This window comes from Colobus angolensis, unplaced genomic scaffold, assembly GCF_000951035.1.
Source record: "Colobus angolensis palliatus isolate OR3802 unplaced genomic scaffold, Cang.pa_1.0 Scaffold155, whole genome shotgun sequence".
In the NCBI taxonomy this organism is placed as follows: Eukaryota; Metazoa; Chordata; class Mammalia; order Primates; family Cercopithecidae; genus Colobus; species Colobus angolensis.
In genome coordinates, this window is record NW_012114655.1 from 1,303,314 (window position 1) to 1,310,533 (window position 7,220).

The following is a 7,220-nucleotide window of genomic DNA, read 5'->3' on the forward strand; positions in this document are numbered from 1 at the left end:
GGGGCCGGGGCGGCTCCGAGGTCGGCGGAGCCGGGGTCCCACCTCCTCTTGGAGGAAGCGCCGCCTCCCCACCCGCCCGGGGCCCTCGCCAAGTGGCTGCTAACAAAGCCCAGGGCCCGGGTGCGGGGTGGTTGACTGACAAAGTCATGCCTGCCCAGCCAGCCGCCTCATGCAGCACGGTGAAGTCTGGGGCGCCGGGTTTTTACTCCTACGTCCTGCTAACTCGAGCTGACGAGGCGGGCAATCCGCCAGCGGGAGCGTTGGCAGGCCTGGGGTCAGATCCTGAATCAGCCAGTTAGTTGGTAGGAGTGGGGCCCATTTGTAGAATGAAGGTGATACCTGCCTCGTGGGGTTATTGGCATTAAATGAAGAATGTAGGGAACCTAGCACGGTTCTTGATGTCTAGGAGGTGCTCGGTGAAGGGTGCCTGTGATTCGCTTTTGTCTTTTAAATACTTTTGGCAGCACTTGAGGTGTTAAAGTCTGTGTCCCAGACTTTATTAGTCTTGTTGTTTTACGTGACTTAAGCGATTAGCTCAAACACCCAAGTACAAAGTGGGGCTAAACCCAGGTTTTCCGACACGGTTCTGCCTCCATGGCTTTATCCCCAGCTCCACCCAAGGCCTCCAAAATGGTGGTATCCTTAAGTGACCAACAAAACACCAAACTGTCACGGTGCCGCTTTGTCGATGTGGTCTCTTAGGAGAGGGAATTCTAAATAGTTAATTAGCTTGTTCCTTTCTGCGTTGTAATCTTGACCAAGGACAATGTATTGGCATTTAATGCCATTGAAGATTTAGAGACTAAGGAATCAGATCCTCTGTGTAATAAAGTAGTTTCTACACATAGCTATTCCAAAAAATTCCCTATCAGATATTACTAACAAGATAGATTATAGTCTGTATGAAATTTCTAGGAGTAATAAAACTCAGAATAGACCCCGTAACTCCGAGTATGTGTCTAATTTTCTCAGCTATAAAATAGTTAAAACTAAAGGCCGTTTCTCTTCCTTCCTTGATGAATGCCCTTACGTGAATTCAGCTGACACACTCAGAATGACAAAGGAGTTAGAAATTCACATCAACATAAATTGGTCCCGACTGAGTCAAACCACGAGAATTCTGCCCTGCTGAGATACCTTGTCAGTATCTACCACGTTAGCAATTCTGGGTAAATGGGGGAAGAAAGAGCCAAATCAGCTCTTTTTTTCATTAAAAAACAAATTTTTTTTTTACAGCCGAAGTCTTGCCTTTTAGCCCAGGCTGGAGTACAGTGGCACAATCATGACTCACTGTAACCTCGAACTCCTGGCCTCGAGAGATCTTCCCATCCCAGCCTCCCAGCTAACTAGAACTACAGGTGCGGGCCACTCCACCTGGCTAATTTATTTTTAAAATTTTTATAGGGATGTGGGTCATGTCGCCCAGGCAGGTCTTGAACTCCTGGCCTCAAGTAATCCTCTGGCCTTGGTCTCCCAAAGTGCCAGGATTACAGGTGTGAGCCACCAAACCCAGCCCAAATCAGCTCTTTATAGTAACTGGTGATCTCACTGCAACAACACAAAATCTGCAGAGTGCCAGCTGTGCTTCAGCCACTGGATGCACTAAAATAAAACTGTCTTGATCTACACAGTCGAGTTAGACTTAACAGTTCTCAGTAATCATGATAAATTAGGGGCTATGTACCAAATGCTAGCCTAGGATATGGAACTAATTCTGCCTTTGGTAGCTAGGACTCGATAAGTTTTATCTCAGTATTCTGTGGGAAGGGCAGCAAAGGAGGAGGATTTGTATCATTTTTCTTTTTTTTTTTGAGACGGAGTCTTGCTCAGTTGCCCAGGCTGGAGTACAGTGGCCGGATCTCAGCTCACTGCAAGCTCCACCTCCCGGGTTTACGCCATTCTCCTGCCTCAGCCTCCCGAGTAGCTGGGACCACAGGCGCCCGCCACGTCGCCCGGCTAGTTTTTTGTGTTTTTAGTAGAGACGGGGTTTCACCATGTTAGCCAGGATGGTCTCGATCTCCTGACCTCGTGATCCGCCCGTCTCGGCCTCCCAAAGTGCTGGGATTACAGGCTTGAGCCACCGTGCCCGGCCTGTATCATTTTTCTGTAGTCAAGAGCTATGCATTTGATTATCATCTTAGCTGAATTACACATAGCAACAAGTGCCTTTAAGCAGTATGCTTTTTAGATATTTCTGTGAGGGTATCATTCATGGTTCAGCACAAGTATGTGTTTTTTACCTTTCACTTTCTCTCATTCTCCTTTCTAAAAGAAAGGAGTTTTTAAACCAGTATTTACAAACTGCACTCCGTTGCCTTCTTATAAGAAATAATATTTAAACAAATAATACCAATCATTGTTCTACATACCTTTACCCCAGCTTCACTTGCAGTGCAGCTCGAGAATGACACAGATGTGTGTGGTCCGTGGTCAGAGCACACAGGAGGTCTGAATTGTTATCCTGTTCTGCCACTGAAATGTGTAAAATATAGGGGGAGTGTCCCCCAAGTCATTTTTCTAAAAGCATCATCCAACTATGTAAGTACTAAGGCCTGCATTTTTAAGAATAAGTCCTCTTCCAAATGATAATTGAAGGGTTTTTGTTTGTTTTTGAGACAGGGTCTTGCTCTGTCATCCAGGCGGGAGTGCAGTGGTGCAGTCTCAGCTCACTGCAACCTCCACCTCCCGGGCTCTAGCAATCCTCCCACCTGAGCCCCCTGAGTAGCTGGGACTACAGGTGGGCGCCACCACACCCAGCTAATTTTGGTATTTTTTTGTAGAGACGTGGTTTTGCCATGTTGTCCAGGCTGGTCTCAAACTCCTGGGCTCAGGTAATCTGCCCACCTCAGCCTCCCAAAGTGCTGGGGTTATAGGCAGGAGCCACTGCACCTGGCCACAGTGACCATTTTTCTTAGCAGCCAGTGAGCCTTGGAAATTACTGTGTTTGGCTTTTCAACCACACACAAACATAAAAAAAAATCGTGGGGAAAACATTGCTAAGAAATAAAACCTACCTGACGTTGCTAGCCACTATCATGTTTGTTAATTTTTGTATCAGTGATGAACGATTCACTTTTTTCTCCAGAATTATCATTCCTGAAACTGAAAGTTATAAAGACAGATCTATTATTTATTGTTTTAAATGATGAAAAGAGAAACAATCTGAAAAATGGAGAAATACTTATGTAATTAAAAATGATTTTTGAACAAATATTTCTTTACTTTTTTTAATGAAATGCTTTATGAATTTGCGTGTCATCTTTGCACAGGGGCTGTGCTAATCTCTGTATCAGTCTAATTTTACTATATGTGCTGCTGAAATGAGCACATTAAACAAATTCTTACCATTCATTTCATTCATCTCTTTTTTTGAAACCAAGTTGACAAAATGTCCCTCATAGACTCATTTTCAAATAAGAACAATTTTTAGGCCGTGTGTGGTGGCTCACACCTGTAATCCCAGCACTTTGGGAGGCTGAGGTGGGTGGATCACCTGGGGTTGGGAGTTTGAGACCAGCCTGGCTAACACGACGAAACCCCATCTCTACTAAAAATACAAAAAATTAGCTGGGCGTGGTGGCATATGCCTGTAATCCCAGCTACTAGGGAAGCTGAGGCAGGAGAATCACTTGAACCCAGGAGGTAGAGGTTGCAGTGAGCCGAGATCACACCATTGCACTCCAGTCTGGGACACAGAGTGACACTCTGTCTCACAAAAAAGGAAAAAAAAAGAACAATTAAAAAAATTAATTGCCAGTCTTTTACCTAAAGCCTCCTATACATTTCTATAAATTGTATAAAGGTAAGGCCAGGCGGAGTGGCTGACGCCTGTAATCCCAGCACTTTGATAGGCTGAGGCAGGCAGATCACGAGGTCAGGAGATCGAGACCATCCTGGCTAACACGGTGAAACCCCCGTCTCTACTAAAAATACAAAAAAATTAGCTGGGAAGGCACCTGTAGTCCCAGTTACTCGGGAGGCTGAGGCAGGAGAATGGCGTGAACCCAGGAAGCGGAGCTTGCAGTGAGCCGACATTGTGCCACTGCACTCCAGTCTGGGCGACAGAGTAAGACTCCATCTCAAAAAAAAAAAAAAAAAAAAAAAATTGTATAAAGGTAAATATTTGTGAAATTTTCCATGTCCTCCCATCTATGCTGCTTCTATCTCCCTTTAAAGCTCCCTGTAAAGGTGACACTCTGAATGTGAAGCCTTAGCCTTTCCTAGAGCTTTCATAGTTTTTCAAAGATATTTGATCTCTTTATTCACGTCAGCTAAAGAGACATTTTCTCACACTGACCTAAGAGAGGAAGGAAGGGAGGGAGGGAGGGAGGGAAAGGGAAAAGTACCTACAGAACTGAGCTCTATCCAGAGTTACCCTGATTCAGGGCTGTTATTTCTGCATTTACAGGAGCTGAATACTGCCCCAAGAATGCAACAGAACTTCAACTCTGTCCCAAGGTCATCAGCCACAGCTCCAAGTTTCTTCGCATCAGCTTTTTCTGAACAAAATAGTGCATCCTGCTGGAATCACTACTGTAAACTGAGTATAAAGGAAAATAAACTCTCTTTTTCTTATCCACTATGTTCCCTACTCCCGTGCTTTTCCCAATGCTCCAGGTTAGTAGAGGCAAAAGAATTCCCCACTGAGGAGGTACTACATCCTATACAATTTGTTCCACACATTTTAATTTCATTAAGAGAAAACAAAGATGTTTAAACAGTGAGCACTAAATGGATTAGAGTGGCAGTAGTAAATTTCCTTTGTACCTTTCTCTCAGAATTCAGAAAGCTTTAGTTGCAATCGCATTCAAAGCAATATGGGAGAGGCTTCCACAATGCCTAGCACAGTGTACGTGTGGAGGAAATGCTTATCATTTTAGATGCTTATTATTTTAAACATTTAAATATTTATTATTCTGAATCTGAATGAATGAGTCAAGTTGAACCAGGAAATAAACCATAGCAAACCACATATTCAAACCCAGATAAGTTCAGTGGTTAACTGCCCTAATTCTAAGCTCCCTTCACACTAAGGCTGCTCCATGGTAATATGATTCAGAAGAAATTACTTCCATTCTCATTTCACTTCTCTGTAACTCTTTGTAACAAATTGCTTGTGTCTCTGGTCCTTGGTTCCTTCCTTTGGTGAGAAAAATATTAGCACAATGACACAACACAATTCCCAGACTAGATAGCTAATACATTTTCTAACTTTTTATTTAGAAACAATTATAGATTTACATGAAGTTTCAAATGATGTGCTAAGATATCCTATGTCCCCTTCACACCAGTTCCCCTGATGGTAATATTACCATATATATAAAATATTTTTCAGAGCGTGTACCAGGCATTATATTAAGTGCTTTTTCTTTTCTTTTCTTTTTTATTTTTTCTGAGATGGAGTCTTGCTCCCTCACCCAGGCTAGAGTGCAGTTGCACAATCTCAGCTTGCTGCAACCTCCGCCTCCCGGGTACAAGCGATTCTCCTGTCTCAGCCGCCTGAGTAGCTGGTACTACAGGTGGCCACCACCACACTCAGCTAATTTTTATTTTGTTTTTTTGTTTTTGTTTTTGTTTTGTTTGTACAGATGGGGTTTCACCACGTTGGCCAGGCTGGTACTCAAACTCCTGACCTCAAGTGATCCACCTGCCTCGGCTCCCCAAAATGGTGAGATTACAGGTGTGAGCCACCGTGCCCAGCTTGTTAAGTGCTTTTATGTGCTTTCTGATTTATTTAAAACAGGCTATGAAGTAGAAATTGATATTACTATTTTAAAAATATAGGAAATCGAAGCTCAAAAAGGTTGGGTATTTTGACAAAGATCAAAAAGCAAATAGGGGTTTTGTCATGGTGGCTCACATCTGCAATCCCAGCACTTTGGGAGGCCAAGGCGGGCGGATCACTTGAGGCCAGGAGTTCAAGACCAGCCTGGCCAACATGGTGAAACCCTGTCTCTACTAAAAATACAAAAGTTAGCTGGGTGTGGTGGCACGCGCGTATAATCCCAGCTATTCGGGAGGCTGAGGCACTAGAATCGCTTGAACCCAGGAGGTGGAGTTTGCAGTGAGCCGAGATGGTGCCACTGCATTCTGGCCTAGGTGACAGAGTGAGACTGTCTCAAAAAACAAAAAAAAAAAAAAGAAAGAAAGCAAATAGGGAAATTAGGATTCAAACATTGGAATCCTGATTCTAAATAATAACGGCAATAGAGTTTTCATATCCTCACATTCATTGCTTTTCTGTCAAAATGGTCCTTAGTCAACTTCTTTCATGTTAAGAGAACTTCTAGTCTTTCAACATGTATGGTCTTGGTATAATCTCTAATTCCATCTAAATCATCACTATTCCCTGAGGATTTTGTCACTGAAACATTTTAGGAGTCACCCCTTCACTCCGTTTCTCACTCAATGTCCTGACCAACATATTAACCACTTCAAACCCACACTAATAACTTTTCAACTAACCTGTTTCAATTATTCTGGCCAAGGATACAAAAATTATCTTGCTCATATAATATTTTGTTCATCACAATTCTGTGAAAATCCCAAGCAAGTGCCTTAACAGTGTCCTCTCAGCAGCTGCCCTTGGCTTGTTTAGCTGCAGTTTACCACCATTTCATTATTCAGACAAGTCATCCAGGTAGACAACCTTGAACTCAGGTGCCAACTCACTTCTCCCTCAAATGCTGTTCTTGGTTTTTTAGGAGGCTTTGTTGTTGCTGCTGCTTGTGGGTATGTGGCAGGTGTTGGGAAGGGTGGAATTCTACATCTTTTTTTTTTGAGATGGGATCTCACTATGTTACCCAGGCTAGTCTCGAACTGCTGGGTTCAAGCAATCCTCCCACCTCGGCCTCCCAAAGAGCTGGGATTACAGGTGTGAACCACCATGGCTGGCTGGAATTCTACGTCTTTGTAACATTTATCCTTTTCTGAATTTTCCAATTACAAAAATACATATTCTTGGAGAGCCCAGAAAAGTATAACAAAAAAATTAAAATCTCCAAAAATTTAGAGATTATACCCCCAAACAGTGTATGTTTACCTCTTTTTTAAGCTTTCAAAGTCCTATATTTAAAAAAGGTTAGCCTAGGCCAGGCGCAGTGGCTCACGCATATAATCCCAGCACTTTGGGAGGCCAAAGCGGGTGGATCACGAGGTCAGGAGATCGAGACCATCCTGGCTAACACAGTGAAACCCCGTCTCTACTAAAAATACAAAAA

At 43.3% G+C, this 7,220-nt stretch overlaps 1 long non-coding RNA gene across 1 annotated transcript; it reads left to right on the forward strand.

Annotated features, from left to right (window-relative positions):
- Window positions 1-230: 230 nt before the first annotated feature.
- On the forward strand, window positions 231-4,577 carry LOC105507899. The gene is made up of 3 exons (XR_001001175.1): window positions 231-302; window positions 2,398-2,538; window positions 4,409-4,577. It is a non-coding gene; the product is annotated as an uncharacterized LOC105507899 (long non-coding RNA).
- The last annotated feature ends 2,643 nt before the right edge of the window (window positions 4,578-7,220 follow it).